The sequence below is a fragment of the Bacillus rossius genome, chromosome 1 (genome assembly GCF_032445375.1).
Source record: "Bacillus rossius redtenbacheri isolate Brsri chromosome 1, Brsri_v3, whole genome shotgun sequence".
NCBI classification, from domain to species: domain Eukaryota; kingdom Metazoa; phylum Arthropoda; class Insecta; order Phasmatodea; family Bacillidae; genus Bacillus; species Bacillus rossius.
Genome location: NC_086330.1, coordinates 255795339 through 255822399, shown reverse-complemented (window position 1 = coordinate 255822399; position 27061 = coordinate 255795339).

The following is a 27061-nucleotide window of genomic DNA, read 5'->3' as shown; positions in this document are numbered from 1 at the left end:
GAGCGTGTCAACCAGCACTACCATGACTTGGAGGGGAAGTTCAACTTCAACAAGATCGAGTTTCCTACTCCAATCAAACAAATACTACTGTTCGAAAAACAGAATCCTGGAGTCTCAATCAACATTTACAGCATCGACGAGAATCTGAATGTTTTTCCTCCACGAGTCGCTCCTGAAGAAAAATAGCATCATTTCGATCTTCTGCTCTTGGTTAATGACAATTCGTCCCATTTCACATATATAAAAAAAAATTCTGCCCTGGTTTGGTTCTAAATCACTACACATCATGATGCTATTCATGTCTGTAAAAGATGCTTCAAGCATTATGATGATAAGGAAAGGGTTAGCGGGCTCACTGGTCTTCAGTGTTTGGAAAAACACAGTGAGCTCTGCAAACAACATGCTGCTGTTCGGATGGAAATGCAATCGCCCGATCAAAATGGCCAGCCTCCTGTTCTGCAGTTCAAAAACTTCCACCATGCTGATAAGATGCCCATCGTGGTATATTGTGACTTTGAAGCTATTTTGGAGAAAATCCATACATGCCACCCGAATCCTGATGAGCCATACAAGCTGCAGTATCAAAAGCATAAAGCGTACAGCTACTGCATTTATGTGAAAGCAGATAATACCGTCATTCCTGCACACCTCACTTCTTCACTTCCTTCACAGCCTGAAGTATACAGGGGGTGTGATGCAGAAGATAAATTCATTGTTCGCATTGTCGAAATCGGTCAGGATGTCCAGAAAATCTTTTCTATGTATGTTTCTATGACTCCGCTCACACATGCACAGAACACTGCTTTTCTGCAAGCAAGGTGTTGTTGCTACTGTGGAGAAAAGTTTGGAGGAACTGTAAAGAAAGTTCGTGACCATAATCATTTCACCGGAGAGTATCTGGGACCTGCATGTAATGACTGCAACCTTCTCAGGTGCAGTCCAAAAAAGTTGATTGTGTTCTTCCACAACCTGGCATACGACCAGAACTTCATTATTAGGAAGTTGGGGTATGATACTAAAGATATTTTCATCATTCCTAATTCAGAAGAGAAGCTGATAACTTTTTCCAAACAGGTATGCGATAAGTTCAGTATCCATTTTGTTGATACTTTCCGTTTTATGAGTCGGGGTCTCGCTTCGCTCGCCGAGTTCTTGCCTGCAGACAAATTTATAAGTACTGCTGAGTTTTTCGCACCTGATGAGTTGGAGTTGGTTACCTGCAAAGGAGTATTCCCATACGACTTCGTCGATTCTTTTGCTCGACTAGATGATACTAGTCTTCCATCCATCGATGAGTTATTTAATATTCTGACTGATACTGGGATTTCTGAGGCGGATTACGCTCATGTACAAAATGTCTGGGACAAGTTTCAGTGTGCTACTTTGGGGGAGTATGCTGACTTGTACCTGAAGACGGATGTCCTGATTTTGGCGGACATATTCGAGAATTTTCGTACATTATGTTTGGAAACATACAGTTTAGATCCGTCTCACTACATTTCCTGCCCTGGTTTCGCTTTCGACGCGATGCTTCGAACCACAGGGGTACAGCTAGAGCTACTCACAGGTTACGACATGTATATGTTTGTGGAGGCTGGTAGTCGTGGGGGTGTAGCGCAAAGCATTAATCGTCATTGCGTAGCCAATAATGCCTACGTGCCAGAAACACACTATGCTTTCAAGCCATCCACATTCCTGGAGTACATTGATGCAAACAACTTATACGGGTGGGCGATGTCTCTGCCGCTCCCCATTCGTCATTTCCAATGGGCAGACACATCAATTGATATCATGTCGATTCCGGAAAATTCCCCCACAGGCTACATTATCGAGTTGATGTGGAGTATCCTCAGAATCTCCACGAAAGTCACTAAGACCTGCCATTTCTCCCCGTGAATCAGTGTCCGCCTGGCTCAAAGCAATCAAAGCTGATGACAATGCTGGAAAATAAACAGCACTACATCGTTCACTATAAAAACCTACAGCAAGCAGTATCGCATGGTCTAAAAATCACAATAATCCATAAAGTTCTTCAGTTTGAGCAGTCGGCATGGCTGGAGCTGTATATTAGACTAAACACGAATAAGCGTCAGTCCGCAGCCAACGAGTACGAGAAGGAGTTCTTCAAGCTCGCTGTGAGCTCGACATTTGGGAAACTGATGGAGAACAAGAGGCTTGGCTCAAAATGGAGTTGGTGTGTTCGGAGAAGCGGTTTAAGAAACTGGTGTGTCGTCCGTCCTTCAAGGACCGCACGATGTATGAGCCAAACTTGTCTCTAGTCCACCTGAACCATGAGACCATCGTTTTTGACTAGCCAATCTATGCCGGTCTAGCAGTATTCGACCTCTCAAAAACACTGATGTATGATTTTCACTATAATACTATGAAGCCTAGATACCCAGAAAATATCAATTTAGCATACATGGATACAGACAGCTTTGTTTACGAGATTCAGACACATGATTTATACCAGGATCTCAAAGCCGACCCTAAATTCATGTCTGAATTCGACACCAGCTGCTGCCCTCCCGACCACCCATGCTTCTCCTTCGTCAACAAAAAGGTTGTTGGAAAGTTTAAGGACGAATGTGGGGGAGAAGTGATGGAGGAGTTTATCAGTCTGCGGGCCAAACTCTATGCTTACAGGTGTGGTGGGAAAGTTGAGAAGAAGGCTAAGGGCATCCAGCGCTATGTGGTCAAAAACCATATAACATTCGGTGACTACCTGATTGCCCTGTAAGGCCACCGCACAAGGAGGGCAGGTGTTAGAGCCATTCGCTCGAGACAGCATGTGCTCTTCAGTGAGTACAGCAATAAGCTGGCCATAACGTGGGAGGATGACAAGCGCAGGATATGCGAAGACTGTATCCACACGGTCCCCCATGGGTATGTCGGTGATTACATATAAATATTTTACTGTATATGGTTTTCTGCTGTAATTATTTTCTGTTTTGTTGCATATATTTTTTGTATATATATTTCCATTTTGTATATAGTTACAATTTTTGTTGTATAGTTGTATATGTTTTTTGTGTATAGTTTCAGTTTTTGTTGTATAGTTTCCGTCTTTGTTGTACAGTTTCCATTTTTGTTGTATAGTTTCCGTTTTGTTGTACAGTTTATGTTTTTGCTGTACAAAATATGTTCTTAATGTAATAAATAAGATTTTACCTACATAATACTTATTATTATTTAATTTTTATAACCTATATCCCCCAAGGTACTGATACTTATAAATGTCTTAGAGAATGGTAAAATGTAATTATACGCAGACATTAAAAATATCTGCTTCCATGCAGCTTTTAAACACGAGTACGCAAACATGAGAAGAGAATATTACTTGTGAGTTAGGACTCTGAAAAATTTCTGGTCCGCTAAGATGGGGTAATAATGTTTTTTTTTTTAAATTATCATTACTTTAACTAACGCATCCACAATGATAGTATTGATAACATATATTTTAGTTAAAACCTATAAATGATAAGACTTTAAGAAAAAATGGTGGTTACAACAACAAAATGACTGGATTTTGTGTATTTTGTGATTTATTTTAACAAAATTTGCGAATTTTTTTTGGTATATAAGGTTCATAATAATGTTGGTAGATAATTGAAACTCGACCTTACATACACTAACATACTTTAGAAACCTATACTCGATGAGGACATCCATCAGATGAAATCAAGATGGCGGTCTCCAGCAGACATAAACAAGATGGCTGCCTCTGACAGGTGCTGGAGATGTTATAGCAGCATAATGAGCAATACATAGGAGTGGGGTGCTCGATTATGAGATGATGGATAAAATCTATATAAATTTTATTTAATAATTTTTATTCTAATTTTTTTAATTTTTTTCCAGATTTTCTAAGTTAATAATTATGATTTTCCAAGATGGTGGACGTAACGAATGTGCAACACACAGGAGTGGGGTGTTCGATTATAAGGTGATGATGAAATTTAATAATAATTTTATTATATAAAATTTTCATTATTTATGATGCCATAAATCAAAATGGCGAAATGTTCTAGAAAACAAAATGGCGGAATGTTCTAGAAAAACAAAATGGCCACTGGGGTCAAAGCTCAGGTCAAATCCCAGATGGCCACCGGAAGTGATGTAATCCAAGATGGCCGCAGGAAGTGATGTTATCCAAGATGGCCGCCGTGGCTCCCCGGCTCCCCCTATGACATACGGTGCCACCATATGAACTTAATATACCTACCGAGTTTTTTTTTAATTATCAATGTATTAATGTGTAAAGCAATTCTGGGCAAACATCTGGCTTCTCGTCCACGGAAACGAAACAAACACGCGAAAGCTGCCAATGAGATATGGAGGAAAATAAGAAAAGCAAGCGATTTTGACAATGAGGAAGAGGGGTAATAACAAAAAATGTTTACAAACATTTTTTATTTAAGAGGAGGAAAATGCAGCTGTTTGCGGTGTACAGGCCGCCGGGTGATGGGGGTACAGAGGTGGAGGAGGTACTCGAAAGGCTTGATATGCTGAAGGAGGACAGCATGGTAGTTGTAGCAGGTGACCTCAACCTTCCAGGGGTCAAATGGCAGTGTGGTAAGGAACTGGTGGGGCCACTGGGACAACGGAGGGCAACTAAACTGGTGAACATGGGGTTACAACAGGTGGTGGTAGAGGAAACTAGGATGGGTGGGGGAGCTGGCGGTTCAATATTGGATGTAGTGCTGGTAAGACCCGAGGAGCTAGCCACTCACTCCAAAGTGGTGGATGGGATAAGCGATCACAATATTCCCGTTGTGGAGATTTGCCTGGACAAGAAGGTCATGAAAGGCAGCAGCAGGCAAATATGGTTGTATGGGAGGGCAGTACAGACAAGGGTGGAGGAGTTTCTGGAAGAGATTCGACCAATGGAGCATAGGCATCGATGTGCAGGAACTGTGGAAGGATTTCAAAAAGGTGGTGGGAGATGCTCAAGAGCAATACGTACCTAAAAAGAGGATTAATGTGGGAGGGGACCCACCTGATTATGGAAGGGAAATTCGGAAACTCAAGAGGAAGGGTAGACTGTTATATGCGCTGGGGAAAAAGGAAGGAAAGAAGACTGTAACAGAGGAGCTGAAAGAAATAGGAAAGCAACTGAATAGAGAGATAAAGAAGGCGAAGGAGGCCTATCTCGGGAACCTGATGGTACAGGGGACAAAAGGCAACTGGCAAAAGCTATACGGGTTTGTTAGAAGCACGAAGGGTACAGGGACAGGGGTACCAATTTTGAGGAATCAGGAAGGTGAAATTGCAGCGGGATCCAAGGAAAAGGCAAACTTGTTGGCCATGCAGTACATGTCAGTGTTCGAGAAGGGAAAACAGTGGGAAAGGAAACATGCTGAGCATAGTACAGGGCGACACGAGAAACGGCTGGAGATCAGGAAGGAAGAAATTGAGAAAGTAGTGAAAAGGTTAGACAGCAGGAAAGCCATAGGTAAGGATGGCATAGGGAATGGGATGATAAAGCTGGGGGGGCAAGCCATGGTGAAGTACCTGGAGCTGCTATTCAGTAGATCGCTGCAGGAGGGCAAGTTGCCGCAAGAATGGAAGGAGGCGGTGGTGGTACCGATATACAAGAAGGGGGGTAGCAAAGAGGACCCAGCCAGCTATAGACCAGTTAGTATCACGTCGGCGGTGGGCAAGGTGATGGAGAGATTAGTGCACAGGCATGTGGTAGGGGAGCTGGATGGTAGAAAGTGGATTGACAGGAGACAGCATGGATTTCGAAGGGGATATTTGTGTGAGACTCAGCTGGCTGGACTGTTGGAGGAGCTGGTGGAGGGGGTAGATAATGGTCTACAGATTGATGCCTGTTTCATCGATTTTGAAAAAGCATTCGATAAAGTTCCTCACGAAAAAATGATGAAAAAAGTGGAGGGAGCTATAAGTGACAGGAGGGTGGTGGGTTGGATTGGTGAATTCATAAGCAACCGGACACAGAGGGTACGTGTGGAGGAGGAGTTATCGGAGGAAGGAAGGGTTACATCAGGGGTGCCGCAGGGCAGTGTGCTTAGCCCACTTATCTTCACCATAATGATGAATGATATAGGAGAGAAGATACAAGGGCATATTAGGCTTTTTGCAGACGACTGCGTGGTTTACATGGATGCGGAGAGAAATGGGTTACAGGAGGATCTGGAAAGGCTGGAAGAATGGGTGGAAAATAATGGTATGAAAATAAATGTGGGAAAGACAAAAGTGGTCAGGTTTACCAGGAAGAGGAAGATTGTCAGGAGGGAATATCGCTGGAGGGGAGACGTTATAAGTGAGGCCGACAGCTATAAATATCTAGGGGTGGTGCTGCAGGGTAACCTGGGGTGGGGGGAGCATGTAGACAAGGTAGTGAAGAAGAGCAGACAGGCCCTGGGCATGCTGGGACGAGTGCTCAGGGGGGGAAGCAGCAGCATACGTGACAAGGCCTATAAAACTATGGTCCGCCCCATGCTGGAGTATGCCGCAGCAGTGTGGGACCCATACACGGCAGTTCTTGAGAGGGAGCTGGAGGGGGTGCAGAGGAGAGCAGCTAGATGGGTGAAGGGCAAGTGGAGGAGAACGGACAGAGAAGGGAAGGGGGAGTGCAGTACCACAGAGATGATGATAGGAATGAGATGGGAGAGCTTAAAGGATAGAAGACAGAAGGAGAGATTGGTCAAGATGTACCAGGTGCTGAGTGGAGTGGGAGGATGGGGAGAGCTGGGGGGCAAAGTCAAAATGGGAATGCCTAGAAGTAGGAAGGAAAATACTAGGAAGGTTTTCAAAGAGAGGAGGAGAACAGAAAGGGGAAAAAATGCGATGGTCGTGAGGACAGTAGGGGAATGGAATAGGCTGGAGGAGGAGTGTGTGGCGGCTGGGAGTGTGGACCAGTCACAAGGAGAGTGAGGGGGAAGTAGGGAGAATGCTTGCCACCGGGCACTTTGTACCCAATTGCAGCTATATTAAATTAACCAACCATAATAGCAAGGGGAGTTAAAACACAAGGGCTGGAGTATAAAAAAATTAATAACTCCATTAGTAGGCACACAATTAAATCTATTAAAATAGTTTGTAAATTTTAAATTTTTTTCTAAAATATTTTGTCTAAAGTCCTTTTGATAAGACAAACCATTGCTGATAAGGGTGAAATAAAGAGGAGTTAAAGATTAGAAAAACATAACTTCCTTATTAGGTTAACTATAAAATCAATAATAAATTGTAATTATTTTTTATAAAATAATTTTAATCTTTGGCCTGAAATATTTCTTGATAAGACGAACCATTACTGCAAGGGGTTGAAAACACCAGGAGTTGGAATAAAAAGAATAAATAATAATTCCGTTCCATGTATACGGGATGTCCAAGAAATGGATGTCAAGCCGGAAACAGGTGATAGGCCAAGTAATAATAGTTACCAGAAAAATATAAAAAAATCTAAGTTATGTATGTGTAAAATTATAGGCAATTTAAGAAACATTGCCAAAAACTACACCCTGTGATGGTCTTTTAACTGCCGTTACTACAAATCTGTGACAAAGTAAAAAAAAATTATAACTTTGTTAGTAGACATAATATGAAATTCGTTGTAAGCTATTTATTCAATACCGAATGAATTAAGTTCCAAACATTCAAAACATTTTCACTGAATGGAGTATTGGAGATCATACAGGATATCATGTTCACCAAGTTCTTAAAATGGTCTAAAAGTTTATAGAAGTTTCCAGAACATTTCCAGCAGAAAAAGGTACTTTGCAATCTACCTACACCTGTAGGCTGTTCAAAGGGGATTTTTTTATTCGTACTCTGCTTTCCACTTTTTAATTTAGTCACGAAATTAAGCTAAAAGAAAGTCCTTTATGCAATTACTTTTAGTCAATACAAATGTTTGAACCAAATAGTTCGTAGTGTTTTTTTTTTAAATTATTTTTAATACTTATGTTTTATTACAGTCTCTAATTATTGGCATGGAGACTAAAAAACTACTTTACCTTGGGGTGAGAAACAGTTTTTGTTTCTTATGTGCTCGCATCAAGTCCGAAGAAAACAAGAATTATACTGGACCTGCAACATGTATGGAGCAGAACATCCATCGTGGAAGGGTTCAATACAAGTCTCGAACATCATGAACATCTTTATCGTAACTAAATAGGGGATGTTACTCCAGTGTATTTTCTTGCATTCAAGAACAGGTGTCCTACGGGCACTATGTGGAAAAAACAATGCAGCGATCATATAACGAGGGCATTTAGTGGTGGCTTACATAAACTAGCTCAAAACACTGCATATCCACTACAGGAAAGACTTTTTTGACAGCTGTAGGTGGAGTGACGAGAACAGGACATCTTGTAAAAATAGTGAGAAATGCATTAAAATATGCTTCAACCCTAAAAGATGAAGCAGAAGCATGTGTGGCTATCAGGACTGATGTATTGAATACTCTTGATCATGTGTGTAGAAGAAAATGTCTCGATGGCCGAGCGGTTAAAGGCATATGTTTTCCAACCTAGAGATTAGAGCTGCGATGGTTCGAATCACAGCGCTTCCGATATATTTTTCATAAAAAAATAATAATATGTCGATAAGGACAATAATAGCCATGGTAGGTAATGGAACATCGACCTTATGTGACGAGACAGAGCGACGCTGGCGCTCTCTAGGAACAAACAGCAGAAACATATTCGACGGTATCCAAGATGGCGGCCTCCAGTGGAACAGAAAAAAATCAAGAGCGTGCTGGCGCTATCTAGGAACAAACAGCTGAAACAAAGTCGACGGTACCCAAGATGGCGGCCTCCAGTGGAACAGGAAAAAATCAATATGGCGACAGAGACGAAAATTTCATCATAATGAGTGGGGCGCTCGATTTAAAGATGGCGGATCCAAGATGGCCACCGTGATCTACTTGTCCCGTTACGCTGTGTCCCGTTACGCGGTGTCCCATTGCGCTTAGTCCCGTTACGCTCATCCAAGATGGCCGTCGTGACGTCAGAGATGGACGTGACGTCAGAGATGTGGCTCGGCACCTCGCACCTCGCGCCTGGAGCCTGGCGCCGGAGGAACTATTATATACTACTATGGAGGTTAGTCAAGGGATTGTCATAGAACCTTAGGTCGAAAGAGTGCAAACTGACACGGAACATGTAAATAGATCTAGGCCCACAGCTAATACACAGTGTAATGTTACTAGCACCCTTAATGCAGACGACTGGACACGAATCGCACAACTATTAACTACACAGTTGGAAGAGATGTCACGTGACAGTCGGAAGAGTCGCGTAGACAGTCGGAAAAAAAGAATTGCGTAAGCTAGCTGATAAAATTAATAAAGTCAATGATAGAATGACAGAAGTCGTACAACATTTCGCTTCGCAAATACACGAAACCTGTAATGAAATACGGACTTTTAACGAGTCGATAAAGATTAAATTCACAACGGTAGATGAACAGATATCCGACATAAATCAAAGCCTAGTCAACACCGAGGCAAAGTGTCAAGAAACTATAAAACGTACTGCAGAGGAACAGATTTCGCAGTATTCTCGTACTACGGAAAATCATTTCGCAGAGGTTTGTACGGAACTACATCAACACAAAGCAGATACATCAGACGAAATTCAAGTAGTAACTCACCGAATCGCGCAATTAGAGAATCGAGTTCAAGGAATATCACTACAACGCGCAGACCTACCAACTGCGAATTCAGACACTGCAATTCCATTAGAAACACGTGTTACATTTCTATCTACACATGTGCACAGTAATATCACGGGCAATTAAACGCGAAGGAAAACAGTGCATACAGTTGACGGACAACCTATTGTGATAATTGATCCTACATCAGTTTTGAATCATCCTTCTCGTCATTGGGCGGAGGATAAGCCCACATTCTCGGCTAAATCTCATGACCATCGACGAAAATTTTTGAAAACGTTTAAACCTTACCGAAAGTGAAAAATTAAAATGTTTAAGTAGAAGTTTGAAGAGCACAGCTTACTATTGGTGGGAAGTGCATCATCATGTCATAACTTCTTACGAACAGTTTAAGAAATTATTTCTAAATCAATATTAGAGTTTGAAACTACAGGGAAATCTACATGCAATGTTACAAGGGGAAAAATTTGATCCAAAGAGAAATAGATCGTTAGAGAGACACTTGAGTGATATGTTCGAACGAACGAGATATTTAGATGTAGAGATGGACGACGGGGAATTTGTAGCAATGGTTTTAGGTCAATTACCAATGAGATACCAGCTTCATTTGTCCGGACGAAATTTCAAAAATATTTCGGATTTTAGAGAACAATTGTTAGCTTACGAACGTTTAGATCGTCAGAATTTAACGAACAACGTCGATCCCGAGGAGAACCAACGACCTATACATACCAAACCTAACCCTGTATACCAGCCTTGGAATCAGCATCGCAATGAGGGCGATAAACAAAATAACACTCGTCACACACCTCAAGTTAATACGTTAGTATGGCGTAATAACAAGCCCAAACATAATCAGAATGGGTGGTATAATAATCATAAACAGTATCACCGACAGCGAGAACGGTATTCAAAAGATTCTGAAAAAAAAAAAACAGCAGGATGATTCTTGGTACACTAGACCCGAAAAAAATCAATATCGTCAAGGTTACGATAGACCACAATCAACACCACAAAGGAATTGGAGTGACGAATGTTCGTACAATACTCCACCGACATCGCCGACTAGACTTTATAGATCATTTCGACAGCGAGAAAATAAACATGCACATAGGAACGAAGAAGGCGTATTCAAATATTATGAAGGAACTGTTGAAAATCATTTGGTCGACATACCCCATCCTACACAAAACACACAAGCTCAAAACAGAAATCACTGTAACTCATTACAGATTAATCAGTCGAGAAATGACATATATAACAACCCTATACCAGTAAATCATGTAAATGCTTATACTAAACCAGATAGGTCAGCTACTCAGTTTTCTACACAGTTTCATAAGCAAGAACCTATTAATACTGCAGTCTACTATGCTAATCCGCAGGGCATAGAAGCGATATCGGACTTAATGGTTACGCGGGAAATACCTACCACCATTACCAGTAACCCAATGCAGTTAAACTAGTAGAGATCGGTGATACGATACCCCGAACACCGGCCACTAGTGATAACAAAGGGGTAAGTGTGACAAAATTAAAATTACAAGTCTGTAACATCAAAATAAGGGAGAATAAACGTGATTTTTTTAGCACAAGATGACGAAACTGCTTCAGAAAATGATGTAGCATAATGTCCTGAGATACATCTAAGGATTTGTGGTATACTTACACCGGTATTATTGGATAGCGGAGCTGAAATCAGTTGCATTAGTGAACAAACCTGTGTCGATATAGAAAATACTGTATTTAAAGTACCTATCATACCTATACCTACTGTAAAAGTTCAAGGTGCTACCTCCCATGCAAGCCCTATTATAAATAAACAGGCTTTGATTACTATTGAGGGATTTAGTAAAACAAAATTCGCATATGTATTAATGGTTAAAGGACTAGCAAAACCCTTGGTATTAGGTACGGATTTTCTCACACATTATGGTGTTATACTAGATTTTGGTGGATGGTTAGTTATGGCATCTGATAGTCTACAACAAATTACGGCAATTAAATGGCAATTATCCGATAAAATGATAAACTTGCTGCAGCATGAAATACATAAACACCGTATTCTCAATGTCGCTAGCCAAGATTCACTACTAGCTACTATAGAAGACATTGAACAAGCAGCATATAGTATTCAATCTCTTTCAGACAGGCAAAAACAGGAACTCTTCAACTTGTTATCAGGTCACTTAGCGGTATTCTCTGATAAACCAGGTTATAATACCTTGTACGAAGCCAAAATTATTGTCGAACAGGGCGAACCTTTCCATAAGATATCATATCCAATCCCAGCCAAGCACATGTCGGAAGACGAAGAATATTTAAAGCTTATGTTAGAATGGGAAGTAGTAAAGCGAGAATCTAGCCCATATGCGAACCCGATGGTTTGTGTACGGAAAAAGGTCTGCAGTGTACGATTATGTCTTGATGCTAGAGAAATCAATAAAATGACTGTAAGAGACAGTGAAAGTCCGCAGAATACCAGAGATATCTTAAGACTATACCAAGGCGTCAAATTTTTAACGACGATGGATTTATCTGCCGGTTATTGGCAAATCTCACTCAAGAAAGACTCACAGAAATATACAGCATTCTTTTTCCGAAAGCAACAGTATGTTTTTCGAGTAATGCCCTTTGGTTTGTGCAACGCGGTAGCTAAGTTTACTCGTTGTTTGCCTGCTACCCTTGGTCCAGAATGCTAGGGATTTGCAAGGACGTACGTGGATGACATCCTCATTACATCCGAGACGTTTTAAGAACATTTATAACATATTAATATTGTAATTTCTAAATTAAAAGCACCCGGAATGACGATCAAGTTACGCAAGTCAGTATTTTGTATAAAAGAACTACCATTTCTAGGACATATTCTCACACCATCCGGAATACGAACTGCACCAGATAAGCTCAACGCTATCACAAATTTTCCTACCTCACGAAACGTAAAGCAACTTAGAGCATTTTTAGGAGTTGTTGGTTTCTATCGAAACTACTCTGATCAAATAGCGAAAATTGCTTTACCTTTGTTTAGTTTATTGAAGAAAGATAAATATTGGTTTTGATCCAAAATTAAAAAAATGCATTTGGAGAATTAAAAACAATATTCCTGAAATAACATGTGATACATCATCCTGTTCAGGGTAGAACCTTTCTACTATACACGGACGCATCAGCCTATGCTTTAGGAGTGAAATTGGTGCAATGTGACGACGAAGGTTTAGAGAAAATTGTCGCGATGGCAAGCCGAACAATGAATACTTCTGAAATAAATTATACAGTTACGGAAAAGGAATCATTAGCAATAGTTTGGTCTTTACAAAAATTTAAAGATCTGCTCCTTGGAGAAGTTATTAAATTAATGACAGATCATCAGGCTCTGACATGTTTAAAAGCAGGTAAAATTTTTGGTAGCCGTATTACTAGGTGGTGTCTACTAATCCAAGAATATGACATCGCTATTCAACATGTCAAAGGAAAAGACAATATGGCCGCCGATTACCTAAGTCGCACACCCGACGTTTTTGATTATTCTCATGCCAACGATAAAACCTCAAAAGAATATTTAGTTGCCAACACAATAATTTCGGCCATAGAGAATAACATTAAACTAAAAGAAGTTTTCAGTAACCTGAAAAACGCACAAAAATGCGATTATTTTTGCAAAAAAATTCATAATAAACTATCTGTTTTACCACCGGAACACAGTATACATAGACTATATAGTCTCTCGGAAGATGACATTTTATTTATTTATTTATCTCACTCCAAAATCCCCCCTAGAGAATCTTTGGAAACCTATAATACCAAGCACCGTACAGCAAACAGTCATGCAAGAAATGCATTCCACTTTAGGCCACGTAGGTTCTGTAAAATTATATGAATCTTTACGTCGACAAGTCTTCTGGCGCAATATGCAAAAGGCAATACGCAAAATTGTTACAAATTGTGATATTTGTCAAATGGCTAAGCACGCACAGGAACGACTATAAGGGATATATCAACCAATATTGCCAAAGAAACCAAGAAACCAAGAAGAAATCACCAATGATTGCACAAGAGATTCCACAACTCTCTTTTGAGAAGGTTTCGGTGGACATTCTGGATAATGCAGGCAACAACTACTTGATTGTTGTTGACATATTTTCAAAGTGGCTGGAAATAATACCAATAAATCATAAGACAGCACAAAATGTTTGTGATAAACTGAGGGATGTGTTCTGCACACATGGCATTCCAAGAGTAATTAGAGCAGACAGCATGCCCTTTCTATCGCAAACGTTTGCGAGGTTTGCACGGACCTATGACATTGAAGTGAGAACATGTAGTCCGCACTATCAAAGAAGTAATGGCCTGGCAGAAAAGGGATGTCACACAGCAAGGAAAATACTAAAGAAAAGTATGGAGCAGCAAAAATATTTTAGAGATCTGCTAAGAGAGTACAGAAACACACCGCTGTCAAGCTTAAACATTTCACCGTGTCAACTACTAATGAGCCACCAGATAAGAACATTACTACCAGTGACAAGTCAAATGCTTCAACCCAAAGTTGAAAAAGACGCACATAAAAAAATTATATTAAATCAAGAACGGTGCAAACAACAGTATGATAAGACAGCCTGGAAACAGGCTAGCGAGTTTAGATAAGGTGACAAGGTGGTGATAAAAACAAATAAGAATGCACAGTGGCAACTTGCTACAGTTGTAAGGATACATGACGCTCCACGATCCTACGTTGTAAGGAACCAGAATGGAAGAGAAGTGAGAAGAAATGAAACACAATAAAAGCATCTTCAAAAACAGAAGAAAGTGAAAGACATCAAGAAGTCATAGTGCCAATAAACCGCAAAGAAAAGGAAGAAAGAAGTAAAGAAAATCACAGGAGAGCTCAGAAAACATTAGACGGTGTAACAAATGGTTTTGCAGGCTTCGAAGTGAATACTTATAAAGACCATGTAGTGAATGATGAAAATGGTAGTGCAAATAGACAATCATATAGGCCTACATTTAGTTTAATGGAAGCAGACAGGAGTGTAAGGTGCCCTAGAATGCAAGATACTTCTATCAAACCAGCTGGTGGTAACAGAATAATAGTAACAAGATCAGGGAGAGTTATAAATCCTCCCAAGAGGTTGAACATGTAATGTATGTATAGTGTATGTGACAAACAACTTTGAAAGGGGAGATGTTGTAGTGTAGTCATGAAGTTGGTGCCACTGCAAGACAGTTGTTGTGATGGTGTCATGGATCTGGTGTTGGAAGGTAATTTTCATTTTGTTTATTATGTTGGCTAATAAATAAGATAAAAGGTGAATCAACAGGTTATGGGCCCAGGGAGTGTAAGTGTGGGTAGGATTGCGATCGTAAAACTTAGTGTGGCATGTGTAATATGTACCTAACAAAAGAGTGAAAAAAAAAAAAAAAAAAAAAACCATCAACGTAATTATGAAGGAGGAGGAAAGCGTTGAAAAACTTAAAAACATTGAGAACTTTAATGTGTGGAAGTTCCAGTTGAAAATAATACTAAAATCTCAGGAACTGTGGTCGATAGTAGATGGCAGTGAACCATATAATCCTGAATCGAAAGAAAAAACTTTGTGGATGAAACGTGATGCTGTAGCTCAGAAGCTAATAATTACCACCATCGAAAAAGGACCGCTTATACATATAATAAACTGTAAAGATTCGAAATCAATGTTTGACAAATTGTGTAAAATTTATGAACGGGACAGTGAACAACAAAAATATAACCTATTACAGGAGTTTTTCAATTTTTCGTATGAAAAGAACCTGGACATTGCCACCAACATCAGTAATCTTGAAAATCTTTCTCACAAACTGAAAATTCTGAAAAATGAAATCACGGAGGAGATGATCATTTCGAAGATTTTGTGTATAATACCTGAACAGTTCAAGTATTTTATAAGCGCCTGGGAGTCCATGCCAGATGACAAGAAGACTCTATCTACCCTAACCTCAAGACTTATAGCCGAGGAGATCAGAAATGAGACTATGAACAATACCGGTACCGACAATGTAGCGTTCAAAACTGAAATAAAATGCTTCAAATGTAAAATGACTGGTCACATAGCTCGAAAATGTACTAACAACAGTTTTCGACCAGGGGTAAGTAGGCCTAGTAATAGTAATAATAAAAGTGTAAAGAGATGTTTCAACTGTAATGACATTGGGCATTTTGCTTCACAATGCAGAAAGAAAAAATCGTGCTCAATCTGTAAAAAGAACAATCACTTGGAAAAAGACTGTTTTTTTAGAAAGAAAGATAAAAATACAAATCAGGTATCCTTCCTTACCTCAAACAAACTTTCTTCTAATATAAATGTAGATGCTAAGATTGAGTTTGTGATTGATTCTGGAGCAACCTCACATATGGTTAATAATAGAGAAATAATGAAAAATGTAGAAAAACAAAATGTTGAAATAGGTGTAGCAAAAGTAACTCAGACTATGAATTCAAATTTGAAAGGTAATGTTATTACTGAGGAGTGTAACTTGAGTGATGTATTATATGTTCCCGATCTAAGTAAAAACCTAATTTCTGTGAGTGCTATAACCTCAAAAGGTGGTTCAGTTAATTTTATTGATGACAAAGTTCAAATTAAGAAAGGTGATTGTATCATAGAAGGTCAGAAATTAGATAATAATTTATATTCAGTAAATTTAACTATGAACTATCAACAGGTTAGTCATGAAAGTAATGTAGCTGTAAAGGAAAGAGATGCTCTAACATGGCATAGAAAGTTAGGGCACATTGGTTTTAAAAATATGAGTAAGCTTTTGAGTATGAGTCATGGAATGGATGTTTGTAAGAAAAATATATTGGATACGTCCAAGAAACTGTGTGAAACCTGCGTGACGGCTCGCCAAACAAGGCAGCCGTTCAGTAGTATAAGAGAAAGGGCTACTAGACCTCTTCAGATCATTCATACCGATCTTTGTGGGCCGATAGACCCAGATACTTGGGACAAGAATAGGTACTTCCTTGTACTTCTTGATGACTTTACTCACTTTGTTATGGTATATCTGCTAGAAAAGAAAAGTGAAGTGTTTGATCTTATCAAACAATACTCAGCTGAAGTAGAAACAAAATGGAACTCAAAAATAGGTCGGTTTAGGTGTGATAATGGAGGTGAATACACATGTAACAATTTGAAAGAGTGGTGTAAGGGAAAAGGGATTGTCCTTGAGTATACTGTTCCATATTCACCTGAATTAAATGGGAAATCTGAAAGAATGAATAGGACTTTAGTTGAGAAAGTAAGGGCTCTTTTATTTGACTCAGGGTTAAACAAAGAAATGTGGGGAGAAGCTGTTAGGGTTGCTGCCTATCTGATGAATAGAAGTCCCACTGAAACTCTTGAATGTACTCCATTTGAAAAATGGAATTCAAGAAAACCAGATCTTTCCAGACTCCAGATTTTTGGGAGTAATGCTTACAGTCATGTACCAGGACATTTAAAAAAATTGGACAGTAGAACTAGAAAATATATATTCATTGGGTATACTGTGAATGGATATAGGCTGTGGGATTCTAAAGCTAGAAAAATTGTTATTTCTAGAAATGTAGTTTTCTCAGAACAAGTTCAATGTCAAATACAATCCGATGTTAGTAATAAGAGTAAAGTACAAGTAAAACTGATAGATGAAATTCCTGAGTGTGACAATGATGATTCTTTAGTTGAAATAGTTGGAGAGATAAGAGGAAATTGTGAAAATAGGAATCAAGATCAAGTAGTAAATGAACCTATACAAGGAAATGTGAATCAATACAATGAAGTAAGACCTCAAAGAAATAGGAGAATTCCTGTTAGACTTAATGACTATGTGTTGCTTACTTATGAGGAAGCTATAACAGGAAATGATAGGGACATTTGGAAACAAGCAATTGAAGAAGAAAAAAGATCTTTATTGAAGAATAATACTTGGGAGTATGTTAAAGAAAAAGATCTAGACAATTCTAAAATTATTAGTAGCAAGTGGATTTTTACTATCAAAGATAATGGAAAGTATAAAGCTAGACTGGTTGCTAGAGGGTTTGAACAGGAAAAGGGCATTGATTACCATGAAACATTTAGTCCAGTAGTCAGTAATGCAGCCTTGAGACTCATTTTTGCTGTTGCTGCAAATAAATGTTATAAGATGATTCAATTCGACATCAAGACTGCATTTTTATATGGTAACCTTGATGAAGACATATTTTTGAAATTACCTGAGGGGTTTGAAGAAAAAATAGTAAAACTCAAAAAAGCTTTATATGGGTTGAAACAAGCTCCACTGAAGTGGAATCAGTGTTTTTCAAAGAGTTTAACTGAGAATGGATTAAATGCTGTTAGTGTTGAACGATGTATTTTTAAGACTGGAGATTCTAAGATAATCTTAGCACTTTTTGTTGATGATGGTATTGTGATAGGAGATAATGAAGTAGAAATGAAAAGATTGTTGATTAAATTGAGTAAACAGTTTGAAATAAAAATAGATTATAAACCTAAATATTTTTTAGGGATGACAATTGATGAGAAATCTGATAAAATTATATTGAAACAGTCAAAGTATGCTAATCAAGTAGTTGACACGTATAACATGACTGATGCCAAAGTATCTAGTATTCCTATTTGTCAGGCACATAAAAATTCAATTACTGATAGTAGAGTCAGTAATTTCCCAATGAGAGAAGCAGTAGGAAGTTTGCTTTATCTATCAAGTAAAACTAGACCTGACATTGCATTGGCAATGAACTTTGAAAGTAGACATCTGGAAAATTTTTCAAGTAATGATGTTATGAATGTGAAAAAAACCTTGAAATATCTGAAAGGATCCATTGATAAAGGTATTTCTTATATGAAAGATGATAATAATAGTAATATCCTTGAAGCATTTTGTGATTCCGACTATGCTAATGACATTGAAACTCGTAAAAGTATATCTGGGTATGTAATTTTCTATTCTGGAGGGCCAATTGCTTGGTGCTCAAGGAAGCAACCAATTGTTGCTATGTCCAGTACTGAGGCTGAATATATTGCTGCCGCTGATTGTGTAAAAGAGTTGTTGTATCTAAAATGCTTACTTGAAGACATACTTAACAGGGAAGTAAAAGTAGTTATGAATTTGGACAATCAAAGTGCTATAAAATTGATTAATAATGGAGTTTTCAATAGAAGGAGTAAACATATTGATGTACGTTATCATTTTCTTATGGAACAATTGAGGGAAAACAAAATTGAAATAAAATACATTGAAAGTTCAAAAAATATTGCTGATGGTCTAACAAAACCACTTAATACAATAAAGTTTGAAAAATTTAAATGTGCTGTTATTGTGTAGATACTTTATCTTTATAATTGTATATTACAGATGTTGACTTAATCTGTATTATTTTTTTTATAAAAGGGTGTTCTGAAATGATGTAACTTGTAAATGTGATAGTAAGATGTGATAAATTACTGATAAGTGATTTTTTTTTGTAAATCTATTTTGTAAAAGCAAAATTGAAAATTAAGGGAGGATGTTGGAAGGTAATTTTCATTTTGTTTATTATGTTGGCACTGGTAGAGGCAATAAGAGTGTGTAATAATAAAAATATAATATGAATATAAGAACAAGAAAATGTTATATAAAATGGCGTATGTATCTTGTGGTTGATTGTAATATTGGAACAAGATGTATTGTGATGTGATATAAAATAAAGTGAGTAATAGTATAAAGAGCAGTGTAATGATTAAAAGTGAAAAATCCACACTTCACTAATAAATAAGATAAAAGGTGAATCAACATCTGGGATAAACACGGAGCGGTAACTGATAATAAATATAATAGAAGCAGTATATCTGATATTATTAGATATCTGACCTTACCCTAAATGGGCACAAAACAGAAACAACAGCAGAAGTTAGAGAGCAGATAGAAAATTGTGTAAGAGCTCGCCTACATTTAACAGCAGACAGCCGTATCCGACACCAGTAATGTAAAATGGTTACTTCTTTAAATATAGGAGAATTAGTATTGAAAAAAACTAACCCTATTAGCGACTTATGGCAGAAGGTGACACGCAAATTGTGTTTACTTTACGAAGGACCATTTAGAATCTGTGGAAAGATAAACGAGAACTGTTATGTGCTACAGAAGTTAGACAGTGACGAGACCATTCGGAAGTACAAATATAACTCAATTAAGACCTTATCGACCAACAACCTCGTGAATTATCATATAAATGATAGATACTTACTTATTGGCGGTAATTACCTCGCAGAAGAAGGAAACATAGACGTATTCTTGGTGACAATCAAATGCTTTGTTTATAAGCAATGCTAATATGTTATTTAGTAAAGCTAATATGTAATGACGGCAACCATTAGTGCTCCTCGAATCCGCAGACTGCTATGGCACGTCGCCGCCTCGCCCCGAGCGTGTGCGACGTGAACGCACCTGGGTGCAGGGTGGTGCAATGCCTCGAACATAAGCTGCCCCGCCTAATCGACTATCGTCCGCGCGATATACGACCACGGGGGGTACCGTGAGGTAACCTCATTATCTGGACATTGTAATTAACTTTCAGCTCTCTTAAAACAATCTTAATTGAGTAACAGCTATGTTTAAATGTTATTGTAATTCTGGACTTTAGCGCGATCAGGCGGCGCGCATGGCCCAGGATTTCTTTTGCACACGACATGTTTTCGCGGGAGCGAGGCTGGGGAGTCATGCGGACGCCACAGCCATCGCCAGTTGATCACCGTCCTCCAAGGAGACTAGTCGCGGGTCGCCCGCGGGGCCTCTCCCTTGCCGTTATACTGGAATTGCGTGAGTTTTTAAACCTGTCAGCTCCGAGCCTCACGGACAGCCCGGCTAGTCGACCTGAGTTCACCGATAGCCAAACCTAATTTGTGCTCATCACCGGAACTCCCTGTGTTACGTGGATCCCTGAACTGTGTGTAACTTCAATGTAGTATTACTTAAATTCCGGAACTGTTTAAGGTTAGCGTAGTGTGAAGAGTGCACGGAACATTAGGGTAGCGCTGCACAAGTCCATCAGAAACGTGGCCTGTAGAGCCCCGCTCCCAGTATGTTTAACAGGCTAAATACTTTTATTGTCCATTGAGTATGAATACTAATAAGGGTGCTATTGAGCATATCGACGATTTAAGTCCACTGCGCAAAGTCCACTGCAGACATTCTTTGCAACGTAGATATTTGCCGCCTATTATTTAGTCCCACCCCTGAGCAGTTGTAGTGAGGATATATATATAGTTTTTGTTTTGTAGCCTTATACGTATAGTGGCACTATGTCACAAAGAAGAAATGCATAAATGAAGATATTTAGAAATTTAGTAAGAAATTCCATTGGAAGAAGAACATACGCCAATAGTAGTATCATGAATATCACAAAGAAGGTTAGCACGTTAAATTTGTCTTCCGCTGAACAAACATGTACGTCTCTGTCCATAATTTCCTGGTTTTGGTTCCCACATATGTTGATCTTAAACATTTATTCTATATAATATTTTTACAATTATTATAATTCCTTGTTATTTTCTTCAGAGTACTACAAAATGAATACATATTCTTACAATGTAATATTACTTTGTTGAACTACACTTATACAAATCAATTCTAATATTGGCATACTACTGGCATACTCGCCATGTTGTAAGGAACCAGAATGGAAGAGAAGTGAGAAGAAATGTAACACACATAAAATCGTCTTCAAAAACAGAAGAAAGTGAAAGACATCAAGAAGTCATAGTGCCATTAAACCACAAAGAAAAGGAAGGAAAAAGTAAATAACATCACAGGAGAGCTCAGGAAACATCAGACGGTGTGACAAATGGTTTTGCAGGCTTCGAAGTGAATATTTATAAAGACCATGTAGTGAATGATTAAAATGGTAGTGCAAATAGTATGGCATAAGGGGCACAGCACACAAATGAATGGAATCATATCTGAAGGAAAGGAAACAGAGGGTAGAAATTTAAAATGTAATTGGTAAGAAATAATCAATTTGGTCAACTGTCAGAAATGGGGTGCCACAGGGCAGAAATTTAGGACCATTACTATTTTTAACATATATAAATGACTTACCTCTACAAATAGACCAATGTCAGCTTATCCTTTTTGCAGATGATACATCAGTTATAATCACTGGGGAAACTTCAAAATTAGTACAGGAGAAAACCAACGGAGCCATTGAATGGATGAAAAATTGGTTCTCATACAACAAACTTGTATTGAATGTCTCTAAAACGAATTATATTAAATTCACAAATAGGACCAAAGAATATGAAAACAAGTTCAACATAAAATTCAATGGAAACAATATCTTGCAGGTTAACTCAGTAAAATTCTTAGGGGTATGTATTGACGAGCAATTAAAATTTACCGAACACATAAATAATATTGCAATAAAATTAAATTGGCCTGCTATGTCTTGAGGTATCTTGTAGAAGTAGTCGTTTTAAAAACAATTACAACTGTGTATCATGCATATTTCCATACAATAATGACATACAATATTGAAATCTGGGGAAATGCCACACTAAACGGAAATATACAAAAAATGCAACAAAAAAAGCCATTCGCATAATAGGTACCTAATTAAAGATAAAAAAACATCTAGTTGCAGAAATAAATTTTTAAAAAAATTAGGAAAACTAACATTTACAAATGAATTCATATACAGAACATTATTTTTTTGCTATAGACACCAAACCAAATTTGAAAGAAACAAAGATATCCATCATCATAATACTCGAGGCTGCAATAAATTAAGACCCATACAACACACCACTACTCAATTTGAAATAGGAATAGAGCACATTGGCAGAATACCTACTATTTAATAGCTTACCCTACAAAATAATGGAAATCAGCAACATAGACAAATATAAAGCTTCCATAAAAAATACACTTGTATGCAATCCATTTTACAATTTAAAATAATTTATGGAGTACGTATACTGCTGAAAGAGGGGAAGCATTCTGGTTACAGCCAGACTCCCTTGTATAGCTACAATGCCTAACAACAATATACTAATACCCTAAATCCTGCTTAATTTTTTTCTTAATAAATATAAGAAATTGCTTGACATATGATATGTATATGGGTATATGTATAAAATAAATAATGTAATATTTGTAATTCAGATTATCTGAATTTTTTTTATCAATGATTGTTTTACTTCAAAGTTATATGTATGTATGTATGTAAAACTAAATATGTGTGTGTATTTAAAACTGTGTAGGTACATGTAAAACTGTATGTATATGTATAACTGTAAATATGTAAATGACATGTTACATAGCCTTATGGGTTCTACCAAAATAAGGCTCAATGGAATACACATAAATAAATAAGATAAATAAATATTCGCGTACATGTGAAATTATTTCATGTGTACCGATGAATATATATACTTAGTTACCGGTACCTTTTAGAATGAATTTTAATGTAATAATTTTGAGAAAATTATTAACAAAAAAGAGGGGACTTTGTATTATTGATTAAGATATAGTAAGTCGAAACACACATATTAGACTAATACGTAATAGGTAATTAACTGTAATATGATTTGTTAGTTTGAAATTTTGCATGTTGACTACAAGCATGTTAGTCATAGAGAGCCAAATAGGTAGTTTAGTCTTCAAGTTGAAAAATAAAGCTAAAAAGAAAAGACTATCTAAACTATGCTACTTATCAACTATATTTGTTTTTTGTGTAAAGTGACACACGAACCTTCAGAAAATAAGTGGACACTATTATATTAAGATAATTGTGAAGTGATTAAACATCAAGATTATTATACTATACTGCTGCTAAACTTCCTCGGTGTGTTCTTACTGCTGGTGCCAGTACCATTAATAGTACTCGTTTATTTATATATAGACCCTTTTGTTGTGTGTGTGTTGTCGGGACGATATACACTGGCTGTCACTATTTTTCAAAATATATATATACATATATATATATGTGTCAATGGTACTGTTATGCTCTTGTACTCTGACCATTAGAAACATGCAAAAAAAAATGTTATTTATCATAAAACCCACACTCTTGGACACAGGCAGCTAGGTAACATGTATCAACACATAGGGATAGAATTCAGGTTTTTATTGATAATAAAAATTGCTATTCATCAGGGACAACTAACCTAGGTGTAGAGATAAAAATCAATATTGATATAATTAGATAAAAATCACAGAAAAACAATCCTAACGATACTGAACATGACTCGTGGATATGCGCTTATATAAATTAAACATCAGGAAAATACGTAGCACACATGAATCGTTCACAAAAGTTCGTTAGTGTAAGTTCAGAAAATTAATCAAATGATATTTTTACGGACGCATTCTTACATAACAGAAAAATGTTTGAAATCATAGCACAATTAATTTGTATGATTACTATTTATGTTTATATTTGGGTTCGTATTTGCCTTGGCTTAACTCAGTTTATATGGTAGAGACACGAAACTTGTACTCCCATTTCACCTCTGGGTATCACAAAATAAAATAATAATTTAAATCTTGGAAATAACAATTCATGACGTAGTTCAGGATAATTGACACCTTTTACGTGAAAACTAATCAGTTTGTAGTCAAATCGAAGTGATTCACGAAGAAATTACATACAGCAGGGTATGTCTATGGGCGATACAAAATGCAAGATCTTTACTTACAGATTTTCACTCCTAATAACATATCCGTCAGAATATGCCCTTATAAACTTACATATTATTTATTTATACGTCGTTTAAGCTCATCCTGAGTGTCGGATGGCATAATCTAGCTAGCTATATTTCAAATTTAAAATAGGCCTCGCGCCTTTGCGTCGGCATCAGACGCCTTCATACAACCATTCTTTTTAATTAAGACGTTCTAGACGCCTCACATCTAAAACACGGCCTCTCATTGGCCGAAACAAAAATCGGTTAGCGTAATTTACAATATAAATACTGTAAATAACACTTATTAATACAATTGAAAACACAAAAATGCGGTAAATTTAAAACGAAAATTTCCAACAATGAAAATTTCTTTAAGTAATACCCCGAATAAAATCATCGTTAATTCGTTAAGTTCATTAGTCCTTAGAGGGGTATACTCAATTGACTGTCCATATAAGTCCATTTCAGGTCGTAGAGCATAGCTCTCGTAGATATACATAATTAATAAAAATATATTTAAATAACTTTTGCGGGCGAACAATATACAAATTAAATAATAAAATTTCATAATAATAATAACAGTCAATATAATAAGTTTTTATAAATAATAATATCATTAAAATAAGTCATAACTTTCTGTGCATTATGAAAATAGTAACAGCACAGAATTGCCGCCCTTGTCAATCATATTGAACTGCAATCGTTGACCTGTTCAAAACAGTACAATGTGATTGGCAGTTTACCGTGTCTCGCACTGTGTACAACGAATAGCCTTGTCGCCTAGCGGCGCGCGCACCACACATAAAAAATACTTGGGAGCGACTGAGTTTCTTCTTCTCCTCCTTTTTATTTATTTATTTTTTCTATCGTCCTTTCGACCGTTACACCAGACAATTCGCGCAATTTTAATAACTTTGCATCGGGTCGTCGCCGCTAGCAGACCTGCGCTCGAATGGTCCACGGGTTTTCCCGCGCAAAATCTCTGCTGGACCTGCTGCAGCTCTCCGACGGCGTCTACTCCCTTGAGCCGCTCCTGTTGAGAGGGACGTGGGGGGACATACTTACTGTAAGTAGCAATCTCATATGGCTGTAGCGGGTGTATGTACATGTGAGTCAACAATGTGACGTTCTCCAGGACACGTCACGGCAGTGGATCAACGTCCACCCGCGGTGCAAACGACATCCACGGCGGCGGCTGAGGAGGCATCGGGACAGCGCCCGACCTCAAAGCGGCCAACACCAACACCTGCTCCACACCTCACGTCGGCGGGATTGGCGTGTGGCGGCTCGCAGTACCGGACACCACGGCTCCGGGCTCCGCGGCGAACATCTGCAGCGGCGGACTGCGGCTGCAGCTGCCGCCCTACCCCACGAACACGTGAGAGGCGGCGTCGGGACGTCTGCGGTGCTGCTCGTGTCGGCGGAACCGCCACTTCTCACAAGGACGCACTCGTCGGGTCCCATCACTGATAGGTACTAGAGGTGGGTTGGGACAGCAATTTTCGGTATCAGTCCCTACCTGATACTGATACAGTAATGTACCTAGGTACAAGTCTCTGATACTTCTGTATCAGACGGTCCCAGGAGGCAACAAAGCTCCGCGTACGCAAACCGTGCGACCGGAAGGAGAATCTGATACATTATTTATCACGCCCGGTAATTCTCTACCTCTGATACTCTCATGACCGCCTGATACAACCAGTATCAATCAGTTCAACATTCACTGCAGTTCGTCCTGGCCGTGTATCACCACCATGTTGCGGGCTGTCATGCTTTGTAGTTAGTATCATTATAGTGAAATAAGGAATTGATAAGTGCACGAAAAAGACTTCATTTGTGTGGAATTTTTTCACGGAAAATAATGAGTTTGCTAATTGTAATTTGTGTAAACAAAAACTGAGTTATAAATCATCGACTAATCTGAAGAAACATTTGAAACGTAAACATTGATATAGTATGCTCACTAATGTACCTATCTGTTTTTTATTTTTTATTTTTGATAAAATCGTGCATTTTTAATGTATAAAAACACTAGTTACTAATTGTTTTCGAAAAAAGAAAGTCCATATGTTGATTACATCTGTTATTAGTGTCAACTGAGAATTTATTTGCATTTTCATAGCTGTTAGGTGCACAAATATAAATATTATATCTTGTATTAATGTACTTTTTAATATTAAATTTTCATTAGTTTTATTATTGAACGAGACGGTGCACGCACTGCGCACTGAGCGTACTTTGAAGTAGGAGAATAAACAAAACGACTTGTAACCAGGGCTGCCACTCTGATATTCATGAAAAACCTAGATAACCTACAAAAAAACCCAGACACATGGGTAAAAAACCCAGATGCGTCTAAAATGCTATCGCTGAAAATGTTTGCGTACTAATTCAAAAATATAAACATAACTGGTTTTAATATAAAACAATTAATTACCTTACAAGACTGAAAACGGTTAAATACAACCAATACAAGAAAATTACACTGCAGCAAAATGGCTGTATAAGTAATTCTTGGACCAGTACATATCATAAAAAAACCTACAAATATATACATGACAAAACAAACACCATCACTGCATCCTTTAAACCGGTAATTGTTTTTATAAAACTGCATCATGTACGTTAGTCTTTATTCAGAGTCTGATTCTACAAGATTGGTTTGAAGGTTAATTGTTGCATTGGTTTTGTGTTCTGCAAGCCTCTTTGAAGAATGTGTCTAATTTAATATTCGACTTAGC